The 16,063-nt window shown below is 38.9% G+C and overlaps 2 protein-coding genes across 8 annotated transcripts in view; one reads left to right on the plus strand and one right to left on the minus strand.

The window, feature by feature from the left end:
- BAZ2B (bromodomain adjacent to zinc finger domain 2B) overlaps positions 1–4,285 on the minus strand; it is a 500,560-nt gene extending 496,275 nt beyond the window's left edge. For 3 of the 5 annotated variants that reach the window (XM_023259354.2, XM_023259351.2, XM_045034827.1), the window contains exons 1-2: positions 3,326–3,458; positions 1,331–1,515 (exon numbers count right to left, since the gene is read on the minus strand). The gene's annotated coding sequence lies outside the window, so the exon portion shown is untranslated. Of the gene's footprint in view, positions 1–1,330; positions 1,516–2,945; positions 2,964–3,325; positions 3,459–4,266 lie in introns of those variants that run through there. The other 2 variants (XM_023259353.2, XM_023259352.2) reach the window with 2 other exon arrangements.
- MARCHF7 (membrane associated ring-CH-type finger 7) overlaps positions 3,513–16,063 on the plus strand; it is a 58,471-nt gene continuing 45,920 nt past the window's right edge. For 2 of the 3 annotated variants that reach the window (XR_006583737.1, XR_006583738.1), the window contains exon 1: positions 3,513–3,672. The gene's annotated coding sequence lies outside the window, so the exon portion shown is untranslated. The remainder of the gene's footprint in view (positions 3,673–16,063) is intronic. The other variant, XR_006583732.1, reaches the window with a different exon arrangement.

Raw genomic sequence — 16,063 nt, forward strand, 5'->3', positions numbered from 1 at the left:
AATAAGATTCCCATCTGAGAAGAAATTGGCATCCTTTGTTTGCAACTCAGGGATGTCTCTATAGCCACTCTTTTCTCATCCCAGGTATTACCTTCTGTTAGTCAAAGCTTAAGAAATAACCTACATTTAAAAATGATTTGATTTAGGAACACCTGGGTGGCTCAGTTGGTTAAGAGCATCGGGTTCTATGCTGACAGTGTAGAGCCTGCTTGGGATTCTCTCTCTTTCCCTCTCTGTTTCTCCCCGACTTGTACGTTCTCTTTCTCTCTTTCAAAATAAACTTTAAAAATGCATTTAAAAATGATTTGATTTACAAAAAGCAAATATGACCACACCTTTTATTTTTTCTTCTTTTTTTTTTTTTATTTTTTTTAACGTTTATTTATTTTTGAGACAGAGAGAGACAGAGCATGAACAGGGGAGGGGCAGAGAGAGAGAGGGAGACACAGAATCTGAAACAGGCTCCAGGCTCTGAGCGGTCAGCCCAGAGCCTGATGCGGGGCTCGAACTCACGGACCGTGAGATCATGACCTGAGCCGAAGTCGGATGCTTAACCGACTGAGCCACCCAGGCACCCCTGACCACACCTTTTAAAGACCACATAGCTTATGCAAAGTGAAAAATATCTATAAGATTGCTTTTACATAGAGAAGCTTCTTAGAAAGTTAGGTTGTGGGATGACAAAAAAGGAAGAAAAATTGGAACTTTGAAATTCAGTATCTGAAAGAGAATTCTCTAAGCTATCAGCTAGTTGAAGAACTATTAACATAAGAGGAAAGGACTGTTATGACCATGACCAAATGACAGGCAAATTTACAAAGTAGAAGGGGAAAAATTACTAGTAGTATGGAAACTAATTTAAGTGGTGTGGGCCAAGTGGTGACCCAAGATATTTAGATAAAAAAAGGTACGTCAGAGTTGGTCGTAAGGATAACAGCTTAGCAAAAGAAGGCTAATTAGGGGAATTTTGCACACAAAAAAACAACTATGGAGTCTAAATTGATTAGAACAGTTCTGATTCCAAATATTTTCCTGTCAAATCATTTTGTACTGATTTTTAGATCAGAAAATATAGTCACCATTTTACCCATCTGTATCCACAATTCTATCAAATTGTCTTTAACATAGGAAAATTTCAAAAAATTTTTGATAATGAAAACTCATTAAAAACTCATGGAAACTCAAATCAGAGAAGGTACTTTAAAAACAATGAAAACTAACCATTCTTAAGGAATAAAAACACAGTTATCAGTGGTTTTTATGCAATTACTAGCATCAGTAATAGAGTGTGGAAAGTATGTTTAGCATAAAAAATTGGTGTCACACTCACCTCTGCTGATATCATCAGTTCTGGGTGTGGATGAAGCCATAATCTGTCAAAATCTGATCCATTCTTGCCAGGTTTGGGGGTTCTGTAGAGAAGTTACTGGTACCAGGTCTGACTGCCATAGCTCAGAAAAATGGTGCAGTCATTCCTCTTAGTGTAGAATATACTTCAGAAGATGTTTAAGGGACCTATATAATATTAAGCCCCAAAAAGACAATATTAGTGGTGGTTTAGACATAGAATATAATAGCTAACAGTTATGGAATGCTTACTGTGTTCCAGGAACTAATGCATTATCTTATTTAATATTTTCTCTTTTTTTTATTATGAAATTTATTGTCAAATTGGTTTCCATACAACACCCAGTGCTCATCCCAACAGGTGCCCTCCTCAATACCCATCACCCACCCGCCCCTCCCTCCCATCCCCACCCATTTAATATTTTCAACAGCTCTGTGGGATACAGGTATTGTTATTAATCCCATTTTACAGGAAACAGGCTTATCAAGGTTAAAGAATTGCTGGGGCCCCTGGGTGGCTCAGTTGGTTGGGCGATCGACTTCAGCTCAGGTCATGATCTCAGGGTTCGTGAGTCTGAGCCCTGCATCGGGCTCTGTGCTGACAGCTCAGAACCTGGAGCCTGCTTCCAATTCCGTGTCTTCCTCTCTCTGACCCTCTCCCACTCACGCTCTCTTTCTCTCAAAAATAAGTAAGTCCTAAATAAAATTTAAAAAAAGTTGCTCAACACAACAAAGGTAGTAAGATAGAGGCAGAACTAGGATATGAACTCATGCAATCTGGTGCTTCAGATGTGCATATCCATAACTACAATGCTAGTAGTATACTCAACTAGGCTGCAAAAAAAAAAATAAATAAATGTGTTTTCTAAAAAGGACAAGTTAATTTCCTCTAATATGTTCACTTTATCCCATACCACATGCTTAATCTTTAACTCAAATCCTAAAAAGCTAGACTGGCATTTATATGACAATTTTAAATAATAAACTTTGAATCTTTAAAATTTACAATATTTTACAATTTATAATAGTGAACGAAGCATGGATAGTCTGTTAGTCTCCCAGAGTGAAATGGGGATGAGAAGTGATAGTGCATTCCCTTCAGATGAAATGACAAAGATATTCATAGAAACCTCATACTTCATGTATTGGAATTATTTGAATACAATGCATCGCTTAAAACCTAATAAAACAGTCACTTTAACAGATGCCGTTGAGTAAGTCTACAAGTCTCAGTAACTTATCTTTACCGTTAAAGAACTTTTATGTTTGATACATTCAAAATAAGTACAATATCACCTGAATCCACTTAATGTAATCTAAATCCACATCAATTGCAGTTTTCTCTTACTCCTTTTTATTTTTTACTAATCATTTACATACTAAGCTTACCACATTTACAGGGTTTTTAAATGTTTCGCCTAATTTTCACAGGACCATTTACCTTAAAATTTTCCTCCAAGTGAATTTTTACTGCAAAATCTGTAGCTACACTATCAAAGATCAGTATCACGATTTTAAGAGACACGACTGTAAAAGTACACCACCACCAAGGCTGAATGACCACCAGCAAGAAACGGTCCTGGGCAACTGGCTCCTACCCTGAAAGGTGAGGGCTCTCAGACCACGGGCAGGACCGGCAGAGAGTGGGAGGAGGGGAGGTCGGGAGAGGCAGTGCTTGGTTCAAGTCAATAAACATTCACTGCGCCACTTACCAAGCGCCAAAAAAAAAAAAAAAAAAAAAAAAAAAAAAAAAAGGAACTGGGCGGTATTTCGAGCAGTGGGTCCAACTGGTTTGCCAGAGGCGGCAAGAGCCGATGGCGTGGACTCGGGCGCCGGGGCCGGCAAGGCTGAATTAGAGCCTCTAGCCAAGTAAGCGAGGCGGCCAACTAGGGCTGGGCCTCCAGCACCCCTCTCCCGGCGTCCGCACCCTTGCCGGCCCAGCCGCCAGCCCGCCGGCCCACCAGCCGCAGCTGCTTACCGGTGGCGCCTTGCTGCCTCCCTGGGGGCAGCCCTTCAACGGTTGCCGCAGTCAGAGCACCACCCCGCGGTAGGGTACGTCGAGCCCGCCCGCAGCTCTCGGGTCCCCGGCAGCACCGCCCCTCTCGCGAGATGTCGGCGGAGTCCGTGAAGTGGGGGGAAGAGAAGGGAGGGGCTTTTAACGGTGGCGGCTGGTTCTGCGCCGGATCTGAGAGAGGGGCGGTCGCCATTGTGCTTCTCTGCGGACTGCTTTGCCTCAGTTAGAGGCCTAGAACTCCGAGGAGGAAGGCAGTGCTGCGGTCGTTGCGAGAGGGACGCGCCTTATTCGTTGCCAGCTCGGGAGCAGGGGTAATAAGCTGCGGCGCACGGGCTTTTCTCTCTCTGGGAGTTGGTTCTAACCTAGGCCGCGTGGGGGAGGGGAGAAAATGAAGTACAGGCTTGGGGACGCGGAGGCTGCTTCCTCCGTCTTTACTTGGGGCGGAGGATCGTGATACGGAGTCACGGGTACGAAGGGAGACTGGGCGCAGGCCTCTGCCGGTGGTCTTTCATCTCGTGGTGGAGTTTGTGACGGGTGGAGGGGCAGATGGTACGTCTTCCTTAAGGACGTGTTGTTAGCAAGGGCTGGGGGTTTCGACCCTATCTTGCCCTCTGGAGGCCTGCCCTTGACTCGGGGTAAGGAGGGTCCTCCAGAACCCTGCGGGCCGGGCGTGTCACGAGTGAAGTATTTAAGGAGCGCGGTGTGGAAGGCGGGGAAGTTTGGGCCTCTGCCAACCCGGTCTCGAATTGAAGGGACTTTGCTAAGCCCCTTAAGTTGCGGTGGCGCTTTGCTCGTTGATCGCCCTGTTTCTTGAATATCGTGATACTTAGAGAGTTGCTTTGTGTTGTGATAAATTTGTATGTTCTTCGAGTTGAAATAGTTGGTGGTATGTATAAAAAACGAACCTGGGGGCGCCTGGGTGGCTCAGTCGGTTGGGCGTACGACTTCGGCTCAGGTCATGATCTCGCGGTCCGTGGGTTCGAGCCCCGCCTCGGGCTCTGTGCTGACAGTTCAGAGCCTGGAACCTGCTTCAGATTCTATGTCTCCCTCCGTCTCTGACCCAACCCCGTTCGTGCTCTCTGTCTCAAAGATAAATAAACATTAAAAAAAATTAAAAAAAAAAACAAAAAAACAACGAACCTGTTGGTAGAAGAAGTAAAAATATGGAAGGCACGATTTGTAGAATATTCCCTCATTTTGATGGAACTGCGTAGTGAAGATGAACATGTACAAACACGCACCATAAAATACTACAATTATTTTTTTCGTACGTACACAAATAGATAGTAATATACGGGGGAAATCTATCCCGGTAATGGATTCCTCACTAGTGTCGTTTGGCACTATTGAGAGTAAATGTGCCAAAGTGAAATTGAATTTAGTAAGGTGTCTTTTGTTGTTTTTTTTTTTTTTTGTAGGACTTTTATTTTTACTTAAACCTCCCCTTACTCCCTTTCTGTTTACAACTAAGAGGTAAGGTTAAAAATGAATTTTTGTTTTAAAAACCAAACAGTATGTTGTTAACAAGGCAGACAAAAAGTGTAAGGAAATTTTTTTGGTGAAGATAAAGATTTTGTTTCAGAAATGAGGTCAGTATTTCCTTTACAGGTCTACAGCCTTTTGTGAAAGAGTTGTGGTGTATGAGGCATTTAGAGTCAGAAGACCTGGATTTGAGTCTTAATTTTGCCGATTTTAAATCTCTTCAGATTTCCTTAAAAACATCAGTTTTCCTACAGTTGATGTGAGGACCAAAGTGGATGAGGTCGCCTGTAGTAGTCAACACCTAGGGGACATAATACTCTCAAAGTGAATTTTTAATGTATATAAAAGCAATTGGAATTGATACAAGTCCAGTTTATATTCCAGTCAGAATAACCTTAAAATATTACTCTGCCTGTAATTTCTCCTTCCCCCCAGTAACCTGTATTTATATAAATTCTATAATACAAATGTTTTTATTTTTTTAATTTACATCCAAATTAGCATATAGTGCAACAGTGATTTCAGGAGTAGATTCCTTAGTGCCCCTTACCCATTTAGCCCATCCCCTCCAGCAACCCTCTGTTCTCCATATTTAAGAGTCTCTTCTGTTTTGTCCCCCTCCCTGTTTTATATTATTTTTGCTTCTCTTCCCTTATGTTCATCTGTTCTGTCTCTTAAAGTCCTCATATGAGGAAGTCATGTATTTGTCTTTCTCTAATTTCGCTTAGCATAATACCCTCTAGTTCCATCCATGTAGTTGCAAATGGCTGCAAGTGTTTTTAGATAAGAACTTTTTACAGCTTTTCCTTTGCTTTAAATGATGCCTCAGATGTCAGCCTGTGGATATGCATAGTCTTGGCTTTTCTCAAAGTTGCACACAGGGTCAGATGTCTTGAATAAGAATGATTAAAAATTCCTACTTAAATACAAGTGATTACTTTTTCTGCTATGCTGGTAAGAGTGCTTATTTTCCAAGATAAAGTACAAAGATTCCCTTATATAGACATGCACATATGTTGTACATGAAGATGTCAGGTAATCAAGTGAGACCTCATCCGTGGCTCACATGCAGCCAATCTCTAATGAGCTCTATATCCATTTTACACAACTCTTCATCTGGCTTATGTTCAAGAGTTGCTCACATTTTAATACTATGTTTTAGGAAAATGGTAGTGCAAAATTATCAAATTATGTAAAACATTTTTTGATAACTTACTGTATTCCAGCTGCTAGACCAGGGCTTCACATTACGAGAATGAGCTGGACACCTCATCTGCCCTCTACAACTCACAGTTTAGTCATGAAACTAATGTATAAACAACTACTGCTATTATCTTAGTGTAGGTACATAGTAGTACTGTGGGAGGACAGAAGAGGGGTGCTTAATCTTTGGGGAAATTTGTACAGAAAGTATTGCTTGAACTGAGATGTGGAGAAGACTATAGGAGTTTGATAAGGAAACTGCAAAGTCATGGTATCCCGTTTTGTTTTAGGAATGGACAGTTTGTTCCCATAGCTACAACGAATTGAATGGAAGATGACTTGAAAAACCTCTACTGTTTGAGAAAGTGCTCTGTGTCTTTGGAAATGGAGAGCTATTATGTCCCTAAGACCAATAAAAGTAATTTTTAAGATTGCCTTTACTGACAGCATCTTTCTGTTACTGCAGATAATTGTCAGTAATAAAGAACAGTGGGAAATGCTTAAGTGGAAGGCAGTGAAATGTTTGCATCAAACCTTATTTTTAACCAGCAAATTAAACTTAACTAATTAACTTTTAACTCCTAAATAACAGATTAACAACTGATCCCATTAGGATTACAATGTGAAATGAGTAAGATTTTGAATTACTTGTAAGATCTATTGAATTCACTAAAGCAAAATTCTGTTATAGTGAAATAATTTATCTCCTCACAAATCATTATTTTATAGAAATGCTGTCTTTAAAAAGTTGCTGATAGTAAGATGAACCCAAGGGCAAGGGATAAAATTATAATTTGAGAGTTGGCTGTGGTTTAATTTTCATTGATCTTAACTTTTCTATTCTGGTCTGAAGTCATGCCATCGATCAAAGCTGGTTTTTCTTGCTCTCAAGTATATTTCTCTGTGGCTCTACCAGTTAGACTACATAAGTTGAATACCTGGTTTTGAAATCACCTACTGTTCTCCACCCAGTTTTGTCAACAGTTTTAAAAGAGGGCAACTTCTGAACTTTAAAAGCTAGGTTCTCATCTATTATTATTGCACTTTAGTATAATGTGTCTCTCACCTTCCAGAAAAAAAAAAAAAATAACTAAAATGGTGGCCACTCTGAAGATTGAAACTTGATATTTACATTTTAATTTTTTTCTTAATGTTTATTTTTGAGAGAGAGAGAGAGAAAGAGAAAATATGAGTGGGAGAGGGGCAGAGAGAGACAGACACAGAATCTGAAGCAGGCTCCAGGCTCTGAGCTGTCAGCACGGAGCCTCATGCAGGGCTGGAACCCAAGAACCATGAGATCATGACCTAAGCTGAAGTCAGATGCTTAATCGATTGAGCCACCTAGGTACCCCAGCAGATTAAATACATACTTTAAAGGAAAACAGATTATTTCATAAGGTAGTATGTAGACTATAGTCGTTTTCTTGTGAAGATGTTAAACCTTTTTCTGATTATTTTTTAAGACGTGGGTATGTTTGTGTCTTAAGTATCTGTCAGCTACAAACCCAGAGGCAGTTTTTTTTTTGTTTTGTTTTTTAAAGACCCAAAGAGTTCTCTGCTTTCTGATGTGACCACCCAGTGTGAATGAAATAGCTTCCACATTTCCATGTTCACTAGAACCCATAAAACACTAGGATTTCCCACTTACAAAAAAAAATTATTTTTTCCCCAGAAGCAGATTGATTAAAAGACTATACCAAATAGATGTAAATAATGGAATTATAACTATGCAATTCTGTGAGACTACTGCCTATTGAAATACATTGGTATTTTGTGTGATAACTTTGGCCTTCATGCCATGAATTTATTGTGTAGTAATACTGTGCTCTTGATAATTCACTAACTTCAATTCCCCTAGATATTTAAGACAAATTCTAAATTAGACCCTGTAATAGAATCAGATTTTTCATAGAAACTGGGTACATAATGATAATTATAGCAAAATAGAAATTAGGATGAATTGTGAAGCTTTACTCTGTTGCTGCATAGCAAACCATCTCAAAACCTAGTGGATTAAAATTACTGTTTACTGTTTTACAGCCCTATGTGCCTGTTGGGCAGTTCTGGTTTTGCTAGGGTTCACTTACATACCAGTATTTAGCTGTAGGATTTCTCAGACTGGAAGGTCCAAGGTGGTGTCACTCATATTTCTGACAGTTGGTATCAGTTAACAGGTAGGCTGTGCTCCATGTCGTCATCTTAATGACATGGGGGTCTCAAGACAGCATTCCAAGAGAGAGAGGAAGTTGTAAGGCTTACAGCTTTGCAAATCATATGATGTCACTTACACTACATTCTCTTAAAGTAAGTCTCGCAAGACTAGCGCATATTCAAGGGATGTGGAAAATAAGAGTCTGCCTCTTCTGGGCAGACAGGCAACATGATAATGCAAGAAGGTATGCATACTTGGAGGGATTTAGAGCCATGTTTTGTAATTTACCACAGGTTGCTTAGAACAGTTTAAGAATAGGCACTCTTATAGATAGATATCTTGATTGGGATTTGCTTTAAAATAGAGAATGGTGGGGTGCCTGGCTGATTGAGTGGGTAGAGCGTAGACCGTGGGACTCTTGATCTTGGGATTATGAGTTGAAGCCCCATGTTGGGTGCAGAGATTACTTAAAGATAAAATGTTAAAGAAATAGAGGATGGTAAAACAGACTATAAGATAGGTCAGATGTTGATAATTATTGGAGACTGTTGATTGGTATGTGGAAGTTTATTGTCTCTAGTATATGTTTGAAATTTTTTATAGTAAAAATTTTAAAGCATACTCAGGTGTTCTAAATGTTTTGTGAAGTGATTTTAACCTTATTTTCTACTTAGTAATTACTAGAATAGTACTTTAATTTTTTTTTATTTTTTTTTGTGGTCTGTAGATACTAAAGAGGGTAGACCAGTAGTGCTGCAATTTAGGGAATTATTCTTAGGAGTTCTCTAGAGTTTATTATATTTAAAAAAGAAACATGTCTTTCATTTTTAAATAATTGCTTCCCATAATTATAAAAGGAAGAGCAAGTACATTAATTTCGAAAACTAAATATAAAGAAAACAAAACCCAGTTAGAGATAACAGGAAAAAATGTTAATAATGCTTATTTTTCCCAATATTTATGTACATACTCCAGTGGGCAAAGTGTATTTCTTTATCCTGTAGCAATTATCCTCCTGTAATAAATCTGCATGACACTAAAAGTCTTACTGTGTTAAAAACAAAGTTCAAGTAATGAAGTAGCCAACAGAATGTCTACAAAGCTGTATGAAAATCTTTTAAAGACGATGGCATTGCTCAATAATAGGGGAGTATTTGCTGAATACATATTATGTCCAGCAAAGTTCACCATATGCCTTTGAAGTTGGTACTATTATTATCCCCATTTTGTAGATAAAGAATTAAACATTAGAGAAATTAAGCTTAGAGTCGCACCAAGGACAGACCTCATAGCTTGCGTTCTTAACTTTTTTTTTTTTTAATGTTTATTTCTTGAGAGAGAGCGCGAGTTGGGGGTGGAAGCATAGAGTGAGACAGAATCTGGAGCTCAAATATGGGCTCAAACTCACAATCCATGAGATCGTGACCTGAGCCGAAATTAAGAGTTACTTAACCAACTGAGCCACCCAGAGGCCCCTTAACTACCATATTTCTGCAAACAGTTAGAAATTGGCTTTTATACTAAAAATTGGGCAATGCTTAATTTATTGTGCTTAGCCTCAGGTTCCTATTTATTTCTATCTTAATTAGTATCTTAATCTTGATTTCTGAAAGGAAAAGTCTTAAGTGTGGGCTGTACTTTGTTAATATAGATCAGGCTGGGGCCTTTATGTTAGTCTGGTTATTTGGTTTTTGACTACTTGGTGATTTTTGACAGATCCTGAACAGACTGTTAACATAATCTTAAGAGTGGTGACAAAGAATACATGCTATTTAAGAGATCCCTTTATAGGCAGAATCAGTGAAAAACTATAACATTATGCTATCATTTCTCTGATCTTAGGAATTAGTAAGTTTTCCAACTTTGGTAACCAAAAATCCAAGCCCTACTTGGTAAACAATTTGTGGTAGTGCTCAAAGAAAACTTTATGTTAAGTAGGGTAATAGGTAGGACTCCTTTGGTCTTAAGTGTTTTCCTATACTGCCTGAAGCTTTTCAGTTTCCTTTTTCATAGTGCCCCAAATTCTACTTATTAGACATAATTAGTGGAGGCAAGCACTTGGGCTTACCATATAGAAGGTACAGTGAAATCAGAGGGCAGGGAGATAGCCTATGTGTATGAGGAAAAGTAAGTAGATCAGTGTGTAAGTGATTTAAAATCTCTTATCACCCCAGGCTGCTGTCCTGTGTTTTCAAAACTATTTCCAATGTGCTTCTAGATCTCTTCCATATATTTCAGGCTACTCATTTCTTTAAAACTCAGCTTGTGTGGTTTTTTTTGTTTGTTTGTTTGTTTGTTTGTTTGTTTGTTTTTGTATACCACTCCCAGCTCCCTGCCAAAAAAGAAAAATATGTTTGTTTTTCATCATTCTGAATAATCTCTCTCACCCCTCCCCCCATAGAATTCTTTTCTGTTTGATGTATTGAATATGCCTTCTATCCATTTACTTTTGGATCCTCTTTAATTTGCCTTGGAGTCAGTGTTTCTTTCTGATAACGTGTCCTTAATTGGGGAGAAACTTGTTGGGGGGGGGGGTGTTTGTTTTTAGCTGATGGTATTTCAAAATCTTCAGTAGCTCCCGAGCCTGTAGTCCATAGCATTAGATTGTGCTCCCTTATTCCACAAAGGTATTAAAATTAATTACTTTCAGTATTATAAGAAATGCAGGAAGATGTTTATGAATTTATTCTTAAGACTAGGCAAAACTAGACAGTTTTGTTGGGTTACTAATTTTTTCATCTTTGAAAGTTCTGTTTGTCAGGAACATAATTTATGGGGTCCTAAGAGAAAAATAATATACAAATTACTAGTGGTAAAAGCTTCAAAACTATCATTTTTTTTTTAATGTTTATTTTTGAGAGAGAGCACGTGTATGTGCACAGGGGACAGGCAGAGATAGAGGGAGACAGAATTTGTAGCAGACTCCAGACTCTGAGCTAATAGCACAGAGCCTGATGTGGGGCTTGAACCCATGAACTGGGAGATCATGACCTGAGCCAAAGTCGGACACAACCCACTGAGCCATCCAGGCTCCCTGAAAACCATTGTATTGTTAAAGTACGAACTCTTGAGCAGAGAACACAAGATTGCCTTTACAGTATGGATATAATCTGTTTTATGAATTCCCTTTAGCACCCTTTCTGTTCATCTCTCCCATACCATCCCTTTCACTCTGGCACTCAGATAATTTTCTATTTCCAGTTCTTCAACATGCTTTAGCATTTTTATGCATCCTCCTTTTTCTGTTATTCTTCAAAGGTCAAGACAGACGTTCCCTTCTCTGAAGTCTTTCTCATCTGGAACTTTTGTTTATTTCTAATCAGTGCTCCCATGGCATTTTCAGGTTTTTGTTGTTTTTAAGCAGAATTTTTAGTGAGCATAATATGTTCAGTTTAAGCATAATTTTCAGTGAGTATTGATGTAATTGCTAATTATTCTAGTTGATATTTGCTGGGCTTTCTGACTCTAATCCTTTGTCACTTTTGCAACACTTTCAGCCAGTATCTCCAATTTTTTTCTCTCTCTCTCCTGGTCCTTTCCTTCTGTAATTCCACCTAAACATATGGTAGACTTCCTTAGTCTTCTTTTAGTATCTTTGAAGCCCTCTCTTCTATATTTACCACCATCTGTTTTTCCATGCTTCATGCTTGATAATTTTCTTCTAGCCTATTTTCCAGTTCCCTAGTTTTTAGTTTTGCTTAGTTTATTGTTAAATGCATCAGCTTTCCACTTTGCTAACATTGGAGCCATATTCATCTGGTTCTGTCCGACTCTCTTATCTCCTAGCGGTGGGTTCTTTTTTCCCTTGTATTTTTGTGTGTCTTATAACTTTTGTTTAAATGCCAAACATTGTAAGTAAAAGAAAAGTAGAGACTGAAATAAATTATATTTAAGCCTGAATGTGGACATTGGACATAATCCACTTTTATCAGACAGTGTGATGGGTTGTGTTGGTTTAGTCTGTAGTTGGGTCAGGTTTGAAATTTATTATCACTTTATTTACCTTTAGAGTACTCCAGTAGTAGACTGTCACTACATAGTTCTTAGTGTGAGGCCTTGGATACTAGAGGATATAAGTTTTCTTTCACTAGCCTCAACTTCCTTCAGGCCCTGCACATCTAGCATTAAGGGGTCTATTTGTTAACAACTCTCTCAGCAGTAAGCTACCTTTCTTATTTGGAGCAAAGCTTGGGGCAAAAGGAAGTGTACTTAGTTCTGTACATCTTTCTCTAATCTTAGACAAGCTCTCTGTGCCTGGTCCTCAGATTTCTGTCCTTCTTGCTGCCTTCTAGAGTCTAGAGTGCATGCCAAACTCTGCCATCTCCCCTACCCCACCCCAAAAGCAACTGATCTCTGCCTTGTATTGATGGAGGATCTTGGGCAAGCAGGTTTCATAGTCTTTCTGTAGTAGCTACATACAGACCACAGCCTTGTATCAGTTTAGAATCTGTACTGGAAGTGGGTTTCATACCCTTTATTAGCAACAGCCACTCGCACCTTGTACTCCTGCAGGATCTGGAGCATGGACGAGCTTCTTCAAGTTCTCCTTTTATTTTCTTAAACATAGGCAGGTCGTGCATCGTCATGCTGCAGAGTAAGACTTTCTAGTCTCCTGTCTGTCTTCATTCTTTGTTATGAGCACTCAGTGGAGGCCTGTGTAAAAGACTTAACCTTGTGTTGAGGCTCCCAGAGTTACTAAAGTGTCTTACGCTAACAAATATTTGTCTTTGTGTATTTAAGAATTTGATAAATTTTGGCTGTTACCAGCCTTTTTTTTTTTCAATATATGAAATTTATTGTCAAATTGGTTTCCATACAACACCCAGTGCTCATCCCAAAAGGTGCCCTCCTCAATACCCATCACCCACCCTCCCCTCCCTCCCACCCCCCATCAACCCTCAGTTTGTTCTCAGTTTTTAAGAGTCTCTTATGCTTTGGCTCTCTCCTACTCTAATCTCTTTTTTTTTTTTTTTTCCTTCCCCTCCCCCATGGGTTTCCACCAAGTTTCTCAGGATCCACATAAGAGTGAAAACATATGGTATCTGTCCCTCTCTGTATGGCTTATTTCACTTAGCATAACACTCTCCAGTTCCACCCACGTTGCTACAAAGGGCCATATTTCATTCTTTCTCATTGCCACGTAGCTCTCCATTGTGTATATAAACTACAATTTCTTTATCCATTCATCAGTTGATGGACATTTAGGCTCTTTCCATAATATAGCTATTGTTGAGAGTGCTGCTATAAACATTGGGGTACAAGTGCCCCTATGCATCAGTACTCCTGTATCCCTTGGGTAAATTCCTAGCAGTGCTATTGTGTTACCAGCTTTTTTGATGGCCTCCTTTGTTTTATTTCTTTTGGAGGGGCTTACCATTCTTTGTATTTCAATTCGTCTGTTTGCCTTGTAGCCTCAGCTTTGGTGGACTTAAGAAAAATGATTTTATAGATTATCTGGCTCATTCTTGATACGTTAGGTGTTGGAATGATGGTCTCTTGTGGCTTTCCATGAAGCAGTCGGGGGGGACACTTAATCCCAATTTTATTTGATTAGTTTGACTTTTCTTGACAATATTCAAGCAGAGGGGTGCCTGGATATCTCAGTTGGTTAAGTGTCAGACTCTTGATTTCAGGTCAGGTCATGATCTCAAGGTTCGTGGCATCGAGCCTTGTGTCAGGCACATGCTGATAGCATGGAGCCTGCTTGGGATTCTCTCTCCACCAGCCCCCTCCCCCCAAATAAATAAACTTTACTAAAAAATAAGCAGAGAAAAGTTGGGAGACTAGTGAAATTAGTATGTGTACGACCATGCCTTGTGCGTATCCTGGGCTTTGATTTCTTCCACAAGAGTGGTAAAATGAAAATTAAATTTTGGGGAATTTACAAATGCTCCCAGGGGCAGAAGTAGCTTTTGTATCTTCATATCTCTTAGAGTCCCATATCCCCTTCATTGTTGACCTAGTAATTCCTTATTATCTTGCCAACCTTTCATTGCTCTTAAGAGGATGCTCTTTATATTTCAGTCTAATATTTTTCATTGTTTTGAGGGAAGATTGCTTTGATTAATCTATCAAGAACTTATGATTCTCTTCCATAGCATTTTGTATATTTTGATATTTGTATTTTATTGTAGTTATTTATGTATTTATTTATTTTTATTCTATTCACTCCCTGTACCCCTTAAGTATGAGTTCAGGAGATAGGTTTTTTTTTATATTTTGAGAATTTAGCACCCCACCTGGCATATTGAAAGTACTCGGGAAAAAAAAGTATTCTTACTTTAAAAAAAAATTCTTTTTTTACATTTATTTTTGAGACAGAGCACAAGTGGGGGAGGGACAGAGAGGAGACACAGAATCCGAAGCAGGCTCCAGGCTCTGAGCTGTTAGCACAGAGCCCAACCTGGGGCCTGAACTCAAAAACTGTGAGATCATGACCTGAGCCAAAGTCGGACGCTCAACCGACTGAGCCACCCAGGTGCCTCAGTAGTCAGTAACTTTTAAAAGTTGAATGAACTGAAACTAGGAATTTTTTTTAAGGTAGTAATTGGAAATTAACTGGAAACAGTAGGTTAGAGTTCTGGATGCTGAGCCAAAGAGTTTAGGCTTTTCTTTTTAAGGTATTAAAAAAAAGTTTGGTTGGAAATGGTGCATTACTAGTAGAATGAAATACAAAAGAAGGTGTGTGGATTAATGATGAATTTGCTTTAGACAGATCTTATTATGGTATTTATAGAGACTTTGTTGGTTTACTCAGAGTACCCTTGATGTCCAAGTAAAGTCTTGCTGGTAAACATTGTAAAATTCAATTTTAATTTGTTTGTATTCCAGTGTAAGTTGTGAGAAAATTTTTCAGTTGCATTTAACATGTGATTATGAGATCTTGATAATTTGCAGATAACATCAAGATACAGAATTACAGAATTTTGCATGTCAGGTGATGACATGGAATTCTTTTAGGCTTTTTATCTGAACTAAGAGAAGGTGTAAGGAATTATTTTTGCCACAGAATAGGTTTGAATTGTGCTGTTTATAGGTAGAAAACACATTTTTTTTTTAAAATCTAAAGATATTTTAAAATGTTCAGCAGGTCACTGGAAAACATGAACTTGTTTTAAAGAGCTCTTCAGGGGTGCCTGGGTGGCTCAGTCGGTTGAGCGTCCGACTTCGGCTCAGGTCACAATCTCGCAGTCCGTGAGTTCGAGCCCCGCATCGGGCTCTGGGGTGATGGCTCAGAGCCTGGAGCCTGCTTCAGATTCTGTGTCTCCCTCTCTCTCTGCCCCTCCCCCATTCATGCTCTGTCTCTCTGTCTCAAAAATAAATAAAAAAACGTTAAAAAAAATTTTAAAGAGCTCTTCAGAGAGTTTCTTAGGAAACCTAGCAGAATGATATTATCTACAAAAAAATAGTCAATTTTTCTAGTAGCTAACAAGTTACAGGTTTATGAGATGAACGTACTATATAAATTGTGGAGTTGATATGAACACCTGTATTCCACTCCTGTTGCTTATGTCAGTCATTATTAAAATGCCTCAAGGTGAGGGTACACTTAACAGGGTAAAATCACAACTAATTAGGTAAACTAGCAGTTAAATATCTGCTCCAGAGAATCTTCACCTAAGAGACCTCTGATTTCCAAAATTGAAAAGTTCAAAAAAGTAAAGGTCTCAAATTGATCAAAAGATTTTTGTGGCTCGTTTCCTTCTTTCTGCATTCAAACCAAGTCTGGAAAATGGAAAATCAGCCCCTTGGAGCTAGCAGTGCTTCAGCTTACTAGTCAGATATGGTGATAAGGAACATGAACACATAATGTGGGTAGACCCGTGATGCCTAGGACTTGCATGGGGCTTAAAGAGAGTATAAAT

This window comes from Felis catus, chromosome C1, assembly GCF_018350175.1.
Source record: "Felis catus isolate Fca126 chromosome C1, F.catus_Fca126_mat1.0, whole genome shotgun sequence".
NCBI classification, from domain to species: domain Eukaryota; kingdom Metazoa; phylum Chordata; class Mammalia; order Carnivora; family Felidae; genus Felis; species Felis catus.